Source organism: Dermacentor albipictus, chromosome 5 (genome assembly GCF_038994185.2).
Source record: "Dermacentor albipictus isolate Rhodes 1998 colony chromosome 5, USDA_Dalb.pri_finalv2, whole genome shotgun sequence".
Classification (NCBI taxonomy): domain Eukaryota; kingdom Metazoa; phylum Arthropoda; class Arachnida; order Ixodida; family Ixodidae; genus Dermacentor; species Dermacentor albipictus.
Window position 1 is genome coordinate 55,059,587 of NC_091825.1, and position 19,483 is coordinate 55,079,069.

At 47.9% G+C, this 19,483-nt stretch overlaps 1 long non-coding RNA gene across 1 annotated transcript; it reads left to right on the top strand.

Annotated features, from left to right (window-relative positions):
- Window positions 1-1,113: 1,113 nt before the first annotated feature.
- On the top strand, window positions 1,114-17,741 carry LOC135913264 (uncharacterized). Its single transcript, XR_010567933.2, has 4 exons — window positions 1,114-1,195; window positions 2,556-2,623; window positions 3,092-3,175; window positions 17,600-17,741. It is a non-coding gene; the product is annotated as an uncharacterized lncRNA (long non-coding RNA).
- Window positions 17,742-19,483: the final 1,742 nt, after the last annotated feature.

The window sequence follows — 19,483 nt, forward strand, 5'->3', positions numbered from 1 at the left end:
CCAAACAAGCGCAAACGAGTGCTGGCGCGAGCAGACGATAGTACGAAGCGAGCGCTTCTGCTGAGACCACATACGAGTACGTATTGAGCGGTAGGGTGGGTCCGCATAAAACAAGTCACAGAAGGCGACCGCTTTCATTCGTCTCCGCTATTCGCCGCTCGCTTCCTTCATCTGGCGCTCCCCGTTCGCTCTTTCATTGTTCACTATTGTGCTCTTTCGCTCGGTTACTCCGCCGCCGCCGCCGACGCCGACGCTCACCGCGGGAACAGGCCATTAAGAACTGCGCTCTGAAAGGCCGGCGTAAACTTGGAGCCCAAGGCACTTTCAGTCACTGTATTAGTTCACGGATAATATAATTTGCTCATTATTCTTTCTTTATTTATTGCCAGTGAGAAGCCACAGGTAGGCTTTATTTTGTTATGGCCATCTGGTCCAACTGCAGATCGATCTCACGCAACTCTGGCAAATCGGCATTCGGAAGCTAGGCACGCTAAATCACGGATAGCGGGAGATTTGCGCCTGACAATTTGCATAGGATTTTGTGCGCCACGACATACTGAGAATGCCTGCGCTTGTGCAAGCACCTAATGTAGCGGATGGAGGCGGCATACCAAAACAGTTTTTTTTTTACAGCAAAGCTGTATGTGACTAGCCCATACTTCTGTCCATCCGTCCGTCTGTCGGTCACCTGTCCCCGAAAACTACTCCCGCGCAACCCCATGCGCATGCACGAACAAGAAATAAAGAAAGAGAGGTGCGCGATGAGCCAACGCCACCAAGGCCACCAAGATAGCACAAGGCCAGTTTACTCCCATCCATGACGTCACGCAACCTGGCCCTAAATTTCCATTGACAAAGCTGGCGTGATGAAAGGGCTGACGTCACAATCACTGCTGCCTGCTCGGGAGCATCCCCATCAGACTTTATGGCATTCGGCCCTGGTAACGTGACGTTTTTGATCAATGTGAAAAAGCCTTGTTTTATTTAGGTGATGTTAGTAGCTTTAGGTGATGTTTAGCTACGCCAGTAATGACGGCGTTGCTCTCCGTCGTAGCCGAGCGCGCGCGCAGCCATTTCTCTCCGGCTCCGGAATGGGTAGACCACGCGTCATGCTTTCGACCAGAAACGCAGCGAGCAGAACCGGGAACGAGCTCGCCTACGCCGTGCCGATGCTGCAGCGCGCGCCCAAGAAGAGGTTCGTGCAGCCAAGCGCAAGCAACATTTGCGTACCGAGGACCCAGCAGCATACCAAGCCATCGTTTAATGAAGCGTCGGGATTAACCCAGAGATAAACACCGGGGCCGCACGTTTCAGCTTCGCTGGTTGACCACGTCTGCGGAATGCTTTGCCCGTGATTTTTAGAAGATGACGCCAATAGCAGAGGAACAAGCGATAAAGCGAGATGGCGCTGTTTCCTCGGAGTTCCTGGTGCTGTCGCTGTAAATTATTTCGGGGACGGAGAAATTCCTCCAGTTTGCTGACTTTTCTTCAACTTTTCTACACTTCTAGCACATTGCAGTCACTTAACCATCAGCTGCTGTTCGAGAAGCCGCTAATTTAGTACCTTCCCCGTTGCTCATCGGTCCACAAGACATTGGAGGCACTTGTTTGCCTTTTACTGGCAAGTTCCTTCTGTGAACGACCTTCACTGCGAGATGTTGTCTGCGCGCACACGCGCAATCGCCATGGCTTTCCATCCCTTCTGTATCTCTCTCCTCTGTCTATTCTTCAGCTTCTCTCTCCCAGGGTAATGTAGTTTACGAGACGCTAGTCGGGAAACATGGCCTTGGGCTTTTCTTTTCTCGTCCCCTCTGCAGTTTAATGACATGGCGGCCGCATTTCGATGGGGACGAAATGCGAAAACACCCGTGCAATTAGTTTAGGTGCACGTTAAAAACTCCTGGTGGTCGAAATTTTCCACAATCCCACATTACGGCGTGGCTCATAATGATATCGTGGTTTCGGCACGTAAGACCCAATAGTTTAATTTACTAGTTTGTTGACGACATTATCTTCCATTTCGCTGTTTTCACTGACGGGTACTTCACCATAGGTACGCAATAGGGAAGAGGCTAAAATGTATTCCGACGGCCTTACGCCTGTTGTTTCTTCATTTTGTAAACAATATCTCACAATGCCAATGAAGACGAGCTAACTTATCTATAATAAGGGGAATAGCCACGCGAAAAAGAAACAACAGCAAGATGTCAAAAGAGACACACAACATGATGATTATTCTACTTTCGTGCGCCTAAGTACGTTTCAGTTGCGCGCGTCAATATATCATGCGATTATAGAGTACCCATTACGCAGTAAGACTGCTGTGCGTCTTATTACGTTTTTATTAGGCTCGTCAATATGTCCTGTAGTGCGAGACCTTAACGTACATCTCTTGCGAAACTATAAATCACCAACTTAAAGAAGTTTGTGATTCCTTCCATCACCCCTAGAAGCGCACAATTTGGTTCATTGCTATCCTATTTTCATGGCTGGTAAATGCACTACTTGGGTGAAGTAACTGCAGGAAATAATTTCTTTTCTATATTCTTTTACAGGAAGTACATTCCATTTCACTTCACAGCTACCGATCGTCCCGATATACTAAATCTCGTAGTGGACTCTGGTGAGTGAAAAAAAGAGAAAAAGCTGCACCAACTGCACAACTTCTTTCCTTACGTTTGTGCGCATCAGTATTATTAATTGAGTTATTTAAGTAATCATTCTTCAATGTATGTCGGGTGGCTGCTATGCACGCTTTTTTGTTGACGCTTCGCAAGTTCGCCTTCCCAAGGTGTTGAATCTTGTTCAATATCCTTACATACGTTGTCGACAGCCCTAGAAAAAAGAGTTCCAATTCAATTATTTTCTGGTATATTACGCAGCGTATAGAGGTTAAAATACATGGAATGAATGACTGTGTGGCCACTCTAATTGTTTACAGGCGCTTCGACAAGTCTACATTGTGCCGAAATATTCCTCAAAACTAGACTGTGAGCGAATCAATATGTATCGCTGTGGCAAGTGCATTAGTTCGTGTTTGAGTAGACTGAATGAATGACGTTTTTAACTGAACGAACATTTTACTTCGTAGACACCAGTCATCCTGACCTCGCCCGATTCCCGTACACCGACTACGCTACCTGTGGCGTCATGGAAACTCACTATTTCGGATATCGTAAGCAGCAAGTTTAATTTATTTACTTTCGTAGAAACACATTTGATTTTTGATATTCGGTGTGGCGTGTTCACAGGCTTCTCTTCACCTTCAAGTATCCCGTTCATTATCCAAAATGCTGGGCTATTATTATTAGCCTGCCTAAAACTGTACTACTCGAAAAAAAATTTATGTTCGCAAAGACTGGGGATTGCCCGCCAGGGGGCCATGGAGTACCGACATCTCTCACATGGGCTCCCGCTTCTCGTGCTTCTCACCCCGGAACAAGGCCAGTCACGAACCAAATTTTTGCACCGGTGCGACCGGCAAGACGAGAGAAACCGGCGGACACTAGCCACTTTCGGCTGAGTGCACCTTATCACAAGATATCAAGTGTTATTCCCGACGACCGCCCGCCCACCCGGTTAAGCCTAACGCCAGAACCAGCTCCGCGCGCCGCGCGCCGCGTGAGCACGAGCACACGAGCGCTCGCCCACGCCGCGGCGAAGAGCCCCTACGATGAGCCGAGAGGCAGCTGCTGCAAGCGAAATGGCAAACCAGAAAGAAGATGAAGCGAATGCAATGCAAACAGACAGGACGGAAGAAAACACCGGGGAAGGTACCTGGAACTATGATGCAGAAAGCGGCCGAACAATCGAAGCGGAAAGCGCCTGGATCACAAGAAACAAGACAGCCAAGAAGGACACCTCGAATTCAAGGACGCCGGCAAAAAAAACCAACCGATGAGCAAACGCCCAATGCAGCACCTTCACAGCGACAACGCAGACCCAGGATGCCGCCCCTGCCACTTGACGACTTTAAGATCGTCTACCGCCCGCAAGCAGGTCTCGACCTCGCCAAATGGAATACCGTCGCAGTCGTGCACGCCATCGGTAGAGCGAGTGGACTATCACAGCAGGATTTCAATGACAAAGTACGCGTACAAGTACAGAGAATCGAAAATTTAATCATCGCAAGCACGGCCGACAAGGAAGACGCAAAGATGCTGGTCAGCATCAACAGAATACAGCTCGGAGGCATTTACCACAACGTCAAAGGCAACATACGAACTCCTGACGACGTCTCCCGAGGCGTCATCAATGGCCTCATACCAGGAACAAGCACCGCAGAACTTATGGCAGGAATCCGAGCACCGGCACGATACACCGTTCTTCACGCCCGAATGATGGGTCAGTCGATCGCGGCAGTCGTATTCTTCGAAGGACCGCACGTTCCCTACTACATCATCTTCCAGAGCGTAGACTTCCGCTGCAGACCATATCGCAAGTCAGTGCAGTACTGCCGCACCTGTGGCAACATGGGACACCGCCAAGACGTCTGTCCGAAACCGATCCCAGATTTTTGCTACAAATGCGGCAAGACTGGACAAGCACAAGACCATGACTGCACACCGACCTGCAAGCTCTGCGGAGAAGCGCATGAAACTGCAAGTACAGAGTGCAAGAAGAGACTGAAGCCAAGTCCTCCACCCTACAATATACGGCAACAGCGGCTTAACAGACTACAAGAAAGAGACAACCGCTGGAGCTCCAGCAGTGAAGAGTTCCCGGAGCTGGGCACCTCGGCCACCAGCGCGAGCAGCTCCCCTAGACGCAGCAGCTCCAAGCCAATACTGCGAAGTGCTTCGCGCTCACGTTCCCGCTCTCGCTCCCGCTCAGTCAAGCGCACGAGCTACGCCGACGCGGTAAGCGGCTCGAGCGGCTCGGGTGGTACGAGCAGCCTGGATACATCGGCCCAAGCCGCAGTCATACGGGTCCTAGAAAACAAAAAGCAGAACCAGCAGAGCAAACTGGAGAATCAGCACAGCCAATTGCAAAGCCAGCAAAACCTCATAGACAAGCTACTCCGCAGTCAACAGAAACAGCAAGAGCTCACCGATAAACTGCTTCAAAAATGCAAAGAACAACAAGAACTCACAGACAAGCTGCATCAAAAATGCCAGGAGCTCGAAAACATAAACAGAGCGTCGGGAACGACGTTGACCAAGGCCGACGTTGAAGCCATAGTAGATGCAAGGTGCCTGATATTTCAAGAAGCCTTTATGAAGAACATTCACGCCACAATGGAAAAAGTTGTACAATCAGCAGTCGAAAAAACAGCCGCTACCTTCGAGAACAAGATCGCCACGTTAAACGCCAAAATAGATGGTATCGCACCACAGCTCAACAATTTTATCGCGCATGTGAAGAACAACTACATCACCAAGGCACAGCTCGAAAATTCGCGCCCCACGAGTCGGAAGAAGGCACGGGCGAACAGCCACAGCGATTCCTGCTCGGTCTCGCCCACCCGCGATCGCCGACGCGAATTCGAATCCATCGACGATGGCGATCCCTAACCACAAGACAAAGAACCAGCAGTCAACTATACGCATATGGCAATGGAACTGTCGATCATACCGCCCTCGACACGCCAATCTACAAGAATTCGTCAAGCTGAACCAGCCGGATGTCATAGCACTACAGGAAACCAACACGCAGAACGTCCGACTGCAAGGATACGCCACATATGCACAAACCCGACGAACTGCCATATTGGTGAAGAAAACTCTGACAGCCCAAAAACATGACATAGAGAACACCCAGACCGAACACACCTTAATCGAAGTTTTACCGGAACGAAAGACGCAGAAAAGCCTATTCGTGGCCAGCGTATACAGCCCGCCTCGCGACCAGCTACCGGCCTTCGATCACTTTGTACGAGAAATGAGGAAATCCACGAATGGACACCAACTCGTCATAGTGGGAGACTTTAACGCCTCGCACACGGCATGGGGCTATCATACCACCACAAAGAAGGGTGCTAGAGTGCACGATGCCGCACAGCAACACAGACTCACCCTCTGGAATGATCCTCTCCAGACCACGAGAATTGGAAACAGCGTCTCCAGGGACACAAACCCCGATCTTACCTTTACTGCGGACGTCCCCTGGGCAGAGTGGAGTCGACTCCAGGAAACCATAGGTAGCGATCACCATATTCTCCAATTAGATGTAGCACACACCCGTAAACAGACCAAGACAGGAATTGCACGGCTAACCGATTGGAAATCCTTCAGGGACAAGCTAGATTCCGGAGCAAGCATAACTGACATTGACGAATGGCTCAAAAATGTATTAGACACAGTAGAACGTCACACCAAGATCGTACAACTCGATGCCGATACATCCGCGGTCGACGCGCACCTCCTACATCTCTGGGAGGCAAGAAGTGGCCTCCTGAAGAGATGGAAGCGACAAAAGCTTAACAGAAAGCTAAAAACACGTATCGCTCTCCTGACCAAGCAGGCTCAAGACTATGCGGACCACCTCGTCAGGCAGAACTGGCACGCTTTCTGTGACAAGCTACAGGGGACTCTGAGCACGAAGAGGACCTGGCACCTACTACGCGCACTCCTGGCCACTGAACCCACCAAAACAAAACAGAAGCAACATCTTCACAGTCTTATCCACAACCACGCCGGATCAGAAGAACACCTCCTGCGAGAACTACAAAAGAAACTATGCGGAGACGCACCCTCTACCACGTCAACTCGCAGCAAAGAATACTCTGGAAAACCGAACCCAGAACTCGACCGACCCTTCACGCAGGCCGAAATCCACGTAGCCCTATCCAAGCTGACTAGAAATACCAGCCCAGGTAAAGACAGGATCGTTAACAAACACCTACGCAACCTACCGCAGCAGGCCACCGAGGCTCTCCTCTGTTACTACAATGAGTGCTGGGAGAAAGGAGAACTGCCTGCTGTGTGGAAACACTCGGACATCACCATGATCCCCAAGGCCAACAAACCTCTCAGCTTGGAGAACCTACGCCCGATCTCCCTCACCTCGTGCGCGGGAAAGCTCTTCGAACATATGGTGCACGACCGCATTACCCAGTACTTAGAAGACAACGACCACCTACCAGACACCATGTTCGGTTTCAGGCAGCACCTCTCAACGCAGGATGTACTCTTACAACTAAAGGAAGGCCTTCTAGATCACCTAAACAATCGAAGCAAATACTCCATAGTGGCAATAGACGTCAAGGGAGCCTTCGATAACGTTAGCCACGACGCGATCCTCAACAATCTCGAAGGAACCGGCTGCGGCACTAGGACCTACGCATACGTCAGAAACTTTCTGATGGACCGCACGGCAACAATCGGAATCTGCAACATCCGCAGTGAAAGCTTCCTACTTCCAAACAGAGGCACCCCGCAAGGGTCGGTCATTTCCCCGCTACTCTTTAACGTAGCTATGATCAAGCTACCCCCACTACTCGAGACCATACCAGATCTGCGTCACGCGATGTATGCTGATGACATCACGCTCTGGACCAGAGCTACGAACGTTGGAAGGCAAGAAAGTAGCTTACAAGAAGCCGTCGACACCATCGAAAGCTATCTCCGAAACTGCGACCTCCGCTGCGCCCCGGAGAAGTCTGAACACCTCATCCTGAAAGCAAGAACGAGAGGCCGACCACCCAACTACGAAGAGCCTGACCCCAGCATCACACTCAACGGGACAACAATCCCGAAAGTCGACACTATGCGAATACTTGGACTCCACATCCACAAAGACGGATCGGGAGCTGCCAGCCTACCGAGACTAGAACGCACCCTTTCGCAACTAATGCACCTCGTCAAACGGATCTCAAGCCAAAGAAGCGGGCTCAAGGAGCAAGACACTCTAAGAATAATACAAGCGCTCCTCACCAGCCGCATCACATACGGAACGCCGTACCTGGCTTTAAAGAACGCTGAAATAGAAAAGCTGAACATCATGATAAGGAAGGCAATCAAAGTCGCCCTGGGACTACCCGCCATGGCCTCTACATCACGTCTCCTTAAGATGGGCGTCCACAATACGTGGCAAGAGCTCACCGAAGCGCACAAGAACAGCCAGCTGGAACGACTCAAGCTCACGCCCACAGGGAGATCAGTACTCCGACACCTAAACTACAGCGAGACGTATGTCGCAGACACGGACAAGAAAGAACGAATACCACCGGACGTTCGAGAGTGCATTTGCATCGCACGTGTCCCGCGCAACATGCATCCCATATATCACAAGAGCAGAAGACAGGCTAGAGCCAACGCCATCAAACGAAGTTTCAGGCATGACCCGAATGCCCGCTACACCGACGCGGCCAAGTATCCGCATCGAAACGCGTACGCTCCGAGCGTCGTAGACTCCCAAGGCTCCGAGCTAGCATCGGCAACCATCAAGGCACGCAAACCGGAAACGGCTGAAGAAGCGGCAATCGCTCTCGCCACCACCACATGCACAGACGCAGCGGTTATATTCACCGACTCTCAGGCCGCCTGCAGAAACTTCTTGGGGGGCTGCATCTCGGCCGATGCACTCAAGATACTAAAAAGACGAAGCACTCCGCTCCCGTACACCTGCGTAACGTGGGTACCCGGACACGAGGGACTAGAGGGGAACGAAGCGGCCCATGCCGCTGCCCGCGAGCACGTCAGCCGGGCTCCCCTCTCCCCACGCGCTCTCGGACCCGTGACAGAAGAGGCGGAGGCCGTATCCACCAACTATTCGGCCATATTGCAACATTACAGGCTCCAGCGTCGAGTGTACCCTCCACCGCACCCTAAACTCGACAGAGAAGAAAGCCTAATCCTTAGACGCCTGCAAAGTAATACGTACACGCACGGAACGATAATGCATCGCCTCTACCCGACGCTCCACGGCTACCTCTGCCCACTTTGCAACGTACCCGACACTCTGGCACACTTGCTCCTGGAATGCCCGTGGCAGGAAGGCAGCGAAATGCAACCAGAAACGCACGCAAAACGAGCAATAGAAGCAAACGACCTATTCGAAACGTGGGAGGCCAAGCTAACCCTCGGGGACCAGGAAGACCAGCGACAACTCGTCGCCAGGGCCAAGAGGGCAGTCGAAGCCAGAGGGTTCCTGGACTAAGGAGCCCTCCCACCTTAGGGTGATACCCGGCCTCGCTCGGGACACTGTTTCGTTTAATAAACGTTTCTCTCTCTCTCTCTCTCTCTCTCGCAAAGACTGCTTCTTCAGTAACCCTGAACCGTCTTTTAGTGCAAGTCTGAACAATAGGTGCCGACAATACCTGCTTTACTATTCCGAAAAGGACCTCTTGTTAGACAGTTTGGTGCTTAGATTTCCTTACTATACTTGATTGTGGCCGAAATACGTTTCTTGCAAAGGGAACGGAAAAAAGAAGGCAGGGACGAATTCAGTTTCACCACTGTTCATGACAGTGATCAGTAAAGATCATTGTTATCTTCCATTCTTTAGAATACTTTTTTATTTCTCTTCAACATGCTTTCTGCGCCAGACTACAATATCACTGTCGACTACGTGAACCTTCATTTAAAGCTGCGTAACTATTTTCAACGTCTGATACAAACTCCCTCAAATATATTCCGTGTTCTTTCTGTATATTTCAATCTGATGAATAAATTTACCAGTTATACACGTATAATTAGTTTTTGGTTCCTAACAGTTCTATGGAAAATTGGTTAATTTCACTAACCGTGACTTCCTACTGCTGCCTTTTCTAGGTGTTTTGCTAGAGAGACAAACACGATTTTTGTTTTGTTTTTCCTATCGTTCTTCGTTATTCCTGCCGGAATTCGACTGGAACGCCGAGTGTGGTCTGGTTCATTAGAACCGTTACGTAATTCGTGGAAGCCACTATCAGCGGCCGCCGTTTCGGATGTATAGCGACACTGTGGCCGCTGATAGTGGCTCCCAGTATGAGGTGAAGTGTTGCAGCTGTTACATGCAAGGAATTTTCTAAGTCTCAGTGAGCAAGAATGCGTCATGAAAAGAGTTTCGTAGGGTACTCCCACTTTGCATGGGCTGCACGTACGGGTGCTTTCCAAGCACCCTGCATGCCCGTATTATTCGGTTCGGTATTTCCTCATGTGGTCGTTCACAGTACATTGACTGGCCTGTGTTTGTTCTTTACCCTCACGGCATCCTTCTGGTTTCGGGTTTGATGTTTTACGGTGATGACTGCGTGATCTAGGGTGCCAAAGGACCAAGGGTATTTCACACATTCCACACGCATCCGAAGGTATGCTCGTTTTGGTCCAGCCTATCATGAGGCTATGTTGTTGCTCTTGCCAATGCGGCTCTTACTCAAAATTCAGTGTAGTATATAACTACGAATTACAAAATTTGAAGAACCTGTCATTGGAATATTATCGCGACGAAATAAAATGCCGCATAACTAAAACAGAAATACTGTTAGACCGTTAAACGAAGACAACGTCCTCATAAACGTCGCTACGACACAATGTTGCAAATTTAAAGATGTAGAAATAACGAGAACACATGTCCTCCTATAATCACACCAAACTACAGATGCTTGCGAGCGGCGCTTAAGCTTATTGTGGTTGCGTTCAGCGTATTCTGTCTCTTTTCAGTACTCAGTGCCATGGCGTCAATTCATTGGAAAAAATCTGAGGCCACCAATGTAGCGCCCCTAACAAGACGGCTGTAGAAAAGACAGTTTTAGTGAGATGGGTGTCATCTACCATTTAAGCTCACTGCCCTCCCTTCTTCCCTAGCACCTCTTCGTGCTAGGGAAGTCTTCTTTCGTGCAACCAGCACAGACGGCTTCCCTATTCGGGCTTCTTTTGATTACACCTCCTGCTGTAATAATTTAATGTATTCCCAATAGAGGTACACTCCGTTTAACAAGAGACTCCTGTGAACCAGACGTTCTTCAATATACCAAGCTGGGACGCGGTCTTAACCACTTGAAATCGCCCATAAAATTTTGAAATTGAAGGCGCAGCTCCTTTCCTTGCAAGGACATAGTCTTCAGGTAGTATGTCAGTATCCTCTTATCAATGTTTCCCTTCATGCGGTGCTTGTCAGCCTCCTGTACTTTTACATTTTTTCTCGATTTCAGTGAGGTCGAGGTTTTCTAGAAGGCCTTGCTCACGATGTGCAGGAAGTCTGGGTGCTGTGCCCAAAGTGGCAAAATGGGGACTACAGCCTAAATCAGTGGTGTACAATCTGTTGTGACATGTCACATGGACCTCGCGGCAGTACTTGATGTCCTGTGCCCACATTATTAACTTCTCATTCCGGAAAGCCGGCCCGTTGTGGCAGACTAGCATCTTCGTGTGTTCAAAACATTCAGCCGTGCAGAGATCGGTAAAGCTGTTTGCGTCGTCTTTAGCAGCTTTAGCCGTAGTTTTCCTTGAGCACTCGTCAACGGAAAGCAGTAAAAGTTCCGTTGGTTTGACTCCTTTTTTCGTTTTGAGCTCCGAGAAGTCAAAATCAATCACTTCGAACGGGACACCAGAGTATTCAGGGTTTGTTATAACGTCTGCCGATTCCTTTAATTTACCTCTGTTCACCTGGCAGAGGTGGCATGTGCGGATGCAAATGCTGATGTGGTTTTTCATGCCCCCATATGACTCTCATGAGCAATTTCTTATACGTGCGCCAGAAACCATCATGTCCGCCTTATTCAAGAGTGTCGTAGTACAGATGAAGAATCCTTTGTAGTTGTTGGTACATGATACCTTCCATTGATAAACTGGAGATCTGTACGTTCCCACAGCTTAATAAGATTACTTCTGGATTCTGACTTGATTCGTGTGGAAGTAATCTTGATACTGCGTCAGCATCACTAAGTAGCGGGCGAGGATGGTGCGAAATTACGAAATATCAAACTATTGCAGATAGTTCACCCATCTGGCAAAGCGGCCTCTCGGCTGGGTCATGCTCAGAAGCTGAGTTGGTGCTTGAGGGTCTGTTGAAAGCATGAATTTGGCAACTTGCAGCTAAGTACTAAAGTACCGTAGAAAATTCTGGCTACCAGAGCTTCCTTTTCTGTAGTGGAGTAATTGATTTCAGCGGGTTCCAGCGTATAGCTATAGTACGCCAAAACGTGGTGTTTTATTTGACCAGTTTGGTTTGAGAGTTTCTGGTACAGAACTGCACTGGTAGCATAGTGTGATGCGTCCGTGTTCAGCTCAAAAGGCAGAGAAAAATCCGGTATTCGCGAGATGGGTACGACAATATTACGTTTACCAGCTCACAACAGGCACCTTCGCACTCATCCTCCCATTGAAAAGGTACGTCTTTCTGGGTTAACCTATTGAGACAACTTGTTTTCCGTGCATAATCTTTGATAAACGGCCTGAAGTGTCCTGCTATGCAATAAAAACATGTGGCGAGTGCACGTCATAAGGCTTTATTAGCACGGAGATTCTCGCTACCGATTTTTGCTTATTACTTTAAGTGTGTCCATCAAACACCCTACCAATAAATACCACTTCACTTTGAAAGATCGCGCTTTTCTTGAAGTTGGCATTGAGTTTGGCAAAGCTGAGATCATGTAGAATTTTTGAAAGACGACTACTGTGGTCCTTTGTCTTCAAATAGATGATGATTTCTTTGGTGTACACGTTTCAAAATCTGCCCAAGCAAGGCTTCATAATGCCGGTCATAATCTGAAACCACGCAGGGGAGCTTTTCCAACGAAACGGTATCCCGTTATACTCAAACGAGTCAAATGGGGTTATGAACGTGGTATATTTTTCGCTTTTGCTGAGAGCTATTCTTGAAAAGCAATGCGAACCACCAATTTCTTCAATGATGTCAGTTATCGGCGTTTAATTCTGTCTGACCATTGAAAGCCCAGTGTGAGTACAGAGGCGGAGTGTTCCATCTTCTTTTGGTGAAATAGTTATGGGAGAAGTAAATGGGGATACACAATGCCGCGTGATACCTACGTCCAATATTTCTTGCAACTCTTTCTTCAACCACATCTTCTTATCTCAGACATATTAGAAGGGGCTCTACGGACCACTGTTTTATCTGCGAGCACTAAAGGAACGGTATTTGATTTCATCGCTGCAGGATAGTTGCCCATGCGTGTAAGCTCTGGGTTGATGTCTTTGTGTTTGAAAATCAGGCTTGATACGTTTGGTTCTCCACCAGGCTCTTCTGTTCTTATGTTGTCTTCGGTCATTACTTTGCCATCCCAGTAGAGCTAAGGTTCTTTTTTTTCATGTCCGGGCGGGACAAAAGAAAATCATAGGCGACATTGGGAATTGTCAATGCGTCAGTGATAATAGAACGCCCTTGGAATTCAATAGCCAGGGTTACCCATTCGCTATGCATTGTCGATGACCCACCATTGGTTTGGACACACAATGTTCTACCAGCAGCAGAGAATCGCCATCCACTCGACTCTTGTCGATAATTGATACAGAAGCCGCACTGTCAACGAGGGATTTCACTCCAATGCCACCAGCCTTAATGGGGGCATACAGTACGCTTGAAGACACCAAATACACGGTCTTACTGTATCTCTTTTTCTCGGGCAGCGGTCAATTTTTATGGAAGTAGCGTGTCGTGAACTACGGTAACTTTTCTTTCATCATCATTACAGTCATATTCGACGCTTCCAATGGGTTTGTTTATGAAGCTATCTCAGATGATCGCAACAACTCTGGGTGTTCACTCACTTTATGAGAATCAAGTCCTATTCTTCCACTTAGCTGTCATATCAATGTAATTGTTGGCACTGAGGTCTGTAGAATGCCAAGAAGGATATCAAATGTTCTTGGACATTTGAGCTGGACTTGACTACGGTTGTTAATCGACAATCCCTGCGTTACTAAATCTGCAAATGCAGGAGACGGCAGCTTCTGTTCTGCAGAATACAACAGGCGACTCGTCTCAAGACAGTACTCAAGCTGAGAACCACGTCTATATATGAACCCTAGAGTAGTATCCCATTTTTCTACTGCATTGCCCTGGAAACCGGCAAACAAGTTACTTTTCCACAGTTCCCAACATGTTGGTCCATGATCCATGAATTGCACATCATACGATTTTCTGGCGACAGCACCCAAATAGCGGTGCATATTCAAAATGTTTGTGTCTTCCGATTGCCACATATTCTTGCCACATGCGCACTCGAAAAACCACAGCCAGTAGTGCGCACTACGCGAGACTCCTTCAAAAGCATCCCGCTCACCAGTACATCCGGCAAATTTCTTCTTGATTAAGCGGCTAGGCAAATGCAAGCATTATTTCGCTATGTTAAATCATGTGCCCTCGCACTTGTTCTATAATAGTCAAGACCAGGCTGACTTCTTCGGCAAATGTTTCCTGTTTGAGGGTACCATGGTGTATGGGTTCCAGGACAAGTTCGCTCAGTGACTGGAGCTGCACATTCACTGTCGCCGATCCCGTGTGCACCAGCGCTAGGCGGCTGATTGCAGCTCCTTGCAGCACCACGTTAATTAGATTGGTAGAACTAACTTTGCGAGGAAGGTCCATCACTGGCTCACTGTGCACTTGGTATCGGGTGAAAACAAACTCCGATGACGCCTGGTCCACGAAAAACGTCACCCACATGCCTGTTCTAGACGAGCTGTCGGTTGCGCCAAAATCTAGCGTTTCTATCTAGAGCAGCTGCAGAAAAGACAATCTCAGTAAGACGGGAGTCGTCCACCATTTCATCTTCCTTCTTCTTGCCCTAAACGAGAAGAAAGGGCGTTAACCGAGGGGCCCGATTTTTATTAGTCATATCATCAGAAGCCAACAAACACTGACACCAAGAACAACAAAGGCGGAATTACTTGTATTTAATAAATGAAATAAAGAAGCGATAAATTAATGGAAATGAAGGCGGATGGAAAAACAACTTGCCGCAGGTGGGGAACGATCCCATAACCTTCGAATTTCGCGTGCGATGCTCTACCAATTGCGCTACCTCGGCGCCTTTTCCCCGTCCACATCCTTGGGTATATATGTTTCCTTGTAGAAACCTGGGAGTGTCAGCCAGCGCCACCACTCACAGACCTTGGCGGGGGACGTCGAACCTCCTTTCTGACGCAGGCGTTACGAGAACGTCATCTTTTTGGGTGAAGGCAACCGGTCAATAGACCCACACATGCTACCTGAAGGCATCAATGTTGTCAGATTCGAGACCATCGTTATGTAATAAACGAGAAGAAAGGGCGTTAACCGAGGAACCCGGTTTTTATTAGTCATATCATAAGAAGCCAACAAACACTGACACCATGAACAACATAAGGAAAATTACTTGTATAATAAATGAAATAAAGAAACGATAAATTAATGGAAATCATAGCGGATGAAAGAACAGCTTGCTGCAGGTGGGGAACGATCCCACTATCTTCGCACAAGTCATTTCCCTTATGTTGTCCTTGGTGTCAGTGTTCGTTGGCTTCTTATGATTCGTCTTGACTTGTCTCCCAAACACTTACGCATACCCTCGCTTCTTTCCCTAGCCCACTTCTTCGTCTTCTTTCATGCATCCAGCACATACATCCTTTCAGTACTCAGTGCAATTACGTAAATTCACTGAAAGATGAAATCCGTAGACACATATGCACTTCCTATTAGTTGAGAATGCGAAAGCTTCGATGTTCAATTGAACGCCGCTGAGGGGTCTTTCGAGGCATGAACTCCTGGCAGGCAAGAAAGCGCGCTGAGACGCTTGGAGCGTTTTTATTTGGCCTTACCAAGCCGCAGTTAAAACGCCAGAATTTGCGCGGGCAGGAAGCGTGCGAATAACACAGACTTATGAAAGCGAGAGCGGCAATGTCCTCTCCCTTTACGTAACACTTGGTACACTACTGCGGATGTTCCATTATTCTGTGATGCGTTCTGTCGAGGCGCGCTCGTGCAGCGTCGTCGCAGCCTACAGGAATTTAGGTGCCATTTCGCTTGTACAAACGCCGGATGGCGGCTTTTTCGCTCAATGAGTCATTTGACGCGTTCGTATAAAAAAAGTCGGCACTGCCGAAGGGTTTAGAAATATTTCACGGCGCTCTGCTCTCAAATCATTTGTCGACTTGAGAGCCACATTTCCCTGCACCTAATGCGACTCGGCCCCAAGACATTATTCGCGGTAGATGGAGTACAAGCCTCGCACGGCGTCTAGGGAAAATCGGGAAATAACTCCTCTCTGATGCAAAACTGAAGCCGCCAACAAAGATGAATATCACTCGAAAACACTGCGTCCCCCCTTTATGCAGCGTGCATGCCTACCGCCGCGGCGGTGCAGCCATTTTCCCGGCCATTACTATTTTTTCTTACGGCGCCAGTGTAGCGGCATCAAATCGGAGTGAAAATAAAAACGTATTACAAGCGCTCAAGTTAATGTTGAAGAGAAGAACAAAGGTAGAGTGATATTATAAAGGGTAAGCTCTTTAGTAGAAGGTAGGGGTTTTCGCAGGCGTGCGAGTGACATTTAAAGTGCTACTCTGCCTAGGAAGAAGCAGGAGTATTAAATGATTCCATATGCGAAAAGAATTACCAAAATGGGTAAGTATGGCTGACACTAAATAGAGGTCAGACCATGGCCACAGATTTAGCAATGTATTTATCAGGAATCGAACTTTGGCTAAAGCTTTTCCTTAAAAACTGAGTCTATAGCGTACAAGACAACATAGGGATAGAGTGAAAGTCGATGAAGACAGGCGCTATGCGACGAGGAGAAGCGCCCGTGCTCGTCGGTTTTCACTCAGTTATGGTTTTGTGTTGTGCGCTATAGATGCAGTAACGGAACGCCAGTATGTCCATACTTACGTTATTTCAACTTTCTCCTCAATATTATTTTTAAGAGTAATTCAACAATGACTACAAGGCCCGTCATTGTTGTCCTTAAGGGCAGGTTCGAGTACCTGAGCTGCCCTGACAAATTCTACTTGGCGCTCAAGGCAGAACCTCTTATTGCGATACATGGGACATTGAATATGTGTTCCATGGCCTCGAGGAGATAAAAAACAGTTGCAATCAGCCCAGTTATCACCGCATAGATCACAGTGCGTATTTCGCATCGCAGTAGAGTCATCCATGAAAATAGGAGTCATGACTGAGAACTGTGTGAACTTCTTAGAGAGCAGTTTGATTGGTCCAGGCAGGAGGCATTTGGCACGGACTGCACGAAAATGCGGTACAATTCGGAAGGTGGCAGTGGCCGAGACGGAATTGTTCGTGAAATAATCTGCGATATTTCAGCAGCAATTGCGGTAGCAATGTTTTCGATGCCCTACTCGAAGAGGTATTTGGCACAAGTTCTCTAAATATGACCTAAATAATGAGTCATTGTACACAGAGCATGTCTGCGAGGAATTCAAAAGCAGCCAGCCGAGAGCCAGGTGTTCAGCTTCGGCTACTCTTCCTAGGAAGGAACTTTCCAGATGGCCAAGACATGTCAGTTCACAGTCGTCCCCTATTATGTGAAGGTTCCTTGTGGCTCGTAGGGTATAATTTCTGTAGTACTGATACATAGTAGGGCAGCATTCTTTCAGCGTCGCCTTGTTCAGAACTACCAATGATCGAGAGTTGCTGCCCCACTGCGGTCCGGTTAAGTATTCGAATACATGACTTAAACGCCGTTGTTTTCTAAACGACCTTCTGTTTTGTTTTCTTTCAGAATGCACATTGTGGGTGTCCGACGAAACCAAGGACTCAATTTCTCAAGAGTGTCTCCGGCAGTACGCTGACATCTGCGGAGAAAGTGTCTCTCTGTACGACAAAGATATGTGCGGAAATGGCACGCAACATTAAGTTATACTGTGACGGCCAATGATTTCCAGACGCAGACGTTCTTAATAAATATTGAAAAACAACTTCCACACTTTTCGTAAAACCTGCGAAACGTTCTCGAGGCACAGGAACGCAATGTACGAAAGCAGTAAAGCAATAAAGGGGCCACCTACATAGTAAAAATTTTTACACCCATAATAGTGTAAACCGGCTTGTCACAGAGACGACACCCGAAACGTTTAAATTGCTAACTTTTTTTAAAATAGGTGGTTTTCTGCACACCCTTCAACAAGAGTGCTTATGTGTAACGAAAGTGGGGTGTTGAGAAAACAACCCAACTAAAGGCTGCTACCTATACCCTTCATTCATTTTACCTGAATTAACATCCATTGGGAAGTGTGCCATGATGAATGCGTAGCCCTTGTACCAGGTGTGTCAAATACCCTGAGCGAAACTTTATAGTGGCACAATGGTATAAACTTTTTTAAAACAGGGTTGAAGTGCCTCAGACAGGCTGGCCAACGTTTCGATAGGTGGACCTATCTTCGTCAAAGGCGGCCTCGTCATCCTCGGCGTGTTAGTTTTAAAGGGTTAGTGCAGTGACGTCACGTGCGTGTGTTGTCGCTGGCGGCTGGTTTTAAAGAGAGAGATTACAAGAGGGAACAGGCGTTGTCGTCCGACGTCTGTGAGCCTCATTCTCAAGACGAAGGGACAAGAGCGTGAGAGTGGGCACGCGGGGAGGAAAGAAAAGAAATAGAAGCAGAAAAAAGGGGGGAAAAAGGAAAAAAAAGCAGGGGGGAGCCAGGGCTGTACCCCCCTTTTCCCCCTTTATATATATATATATATATATATATATATACAATATATATATATATATATATATATATATAAATATATATATATTTTATATATATATATATATATATATATATATATATATATATATATATATATATATATATATATACACACATATATAGGCAAATGTAATAGAAAACTCAGAGCCATACCACTGTGTGAAGGTGGATGGCCAGCAGAGCTGTAATATCTATAAAGAAAATAAAGCAACAAAACAATATTGCAGAAGTATGCACTTCTTATGTTTATTTGCATTACTATTTCTCCCGTGACGGCCGTAATTGGTGCTTTAAGGTCGCAATGATTGATGGCCATGGGCTCTGCGACGACAATGGAGCTCTTATGCGGGAGACACATGGTGCGATTTTCCGTGCGATCAGTCGTACGGCGCGTCGTGTGCGACTTGCCGCATGCGGCGATTCGGGACACATGGTACGAATGACCGAGCGGCGGCTAGCTCCGCCCAGAACCGGCGCCCCTGCCTGCGTGGAAGTTTGGAATGCTGCATAACTTCGAACAGAAAGTGAAAGCAAACGTATTTGCACAGCTCTCTTGTTTGGAACAAACGATGACAATATAAACACGCCCATGGAAGCACTGTAGACGTGTTTCCACAAGGCCGCGTTAGCAGTAACGGCTCCTTTGACAGCCGCCGATGGCTGTGCCGGCAGGCACAGCTCGCTCGGCCACCGAATCCGACACCGGTGGCGCTTGTGACACGATCGCCGATCGCTTGCAGCTCGTAAAACGAAGCGTCTATGTTAGTCGGCACAACGTGTACGCAGTTATCCTACGCTTATATTGCAGCACATTTGATTTCATTGGCGCCGACAGAAGCGAACGAGCATGCCAGGCGAGCTTGCGATCGCTGGGAGACCGTGTAGGCCTAGCTCGCCGGCCGTCTATCCGAGGC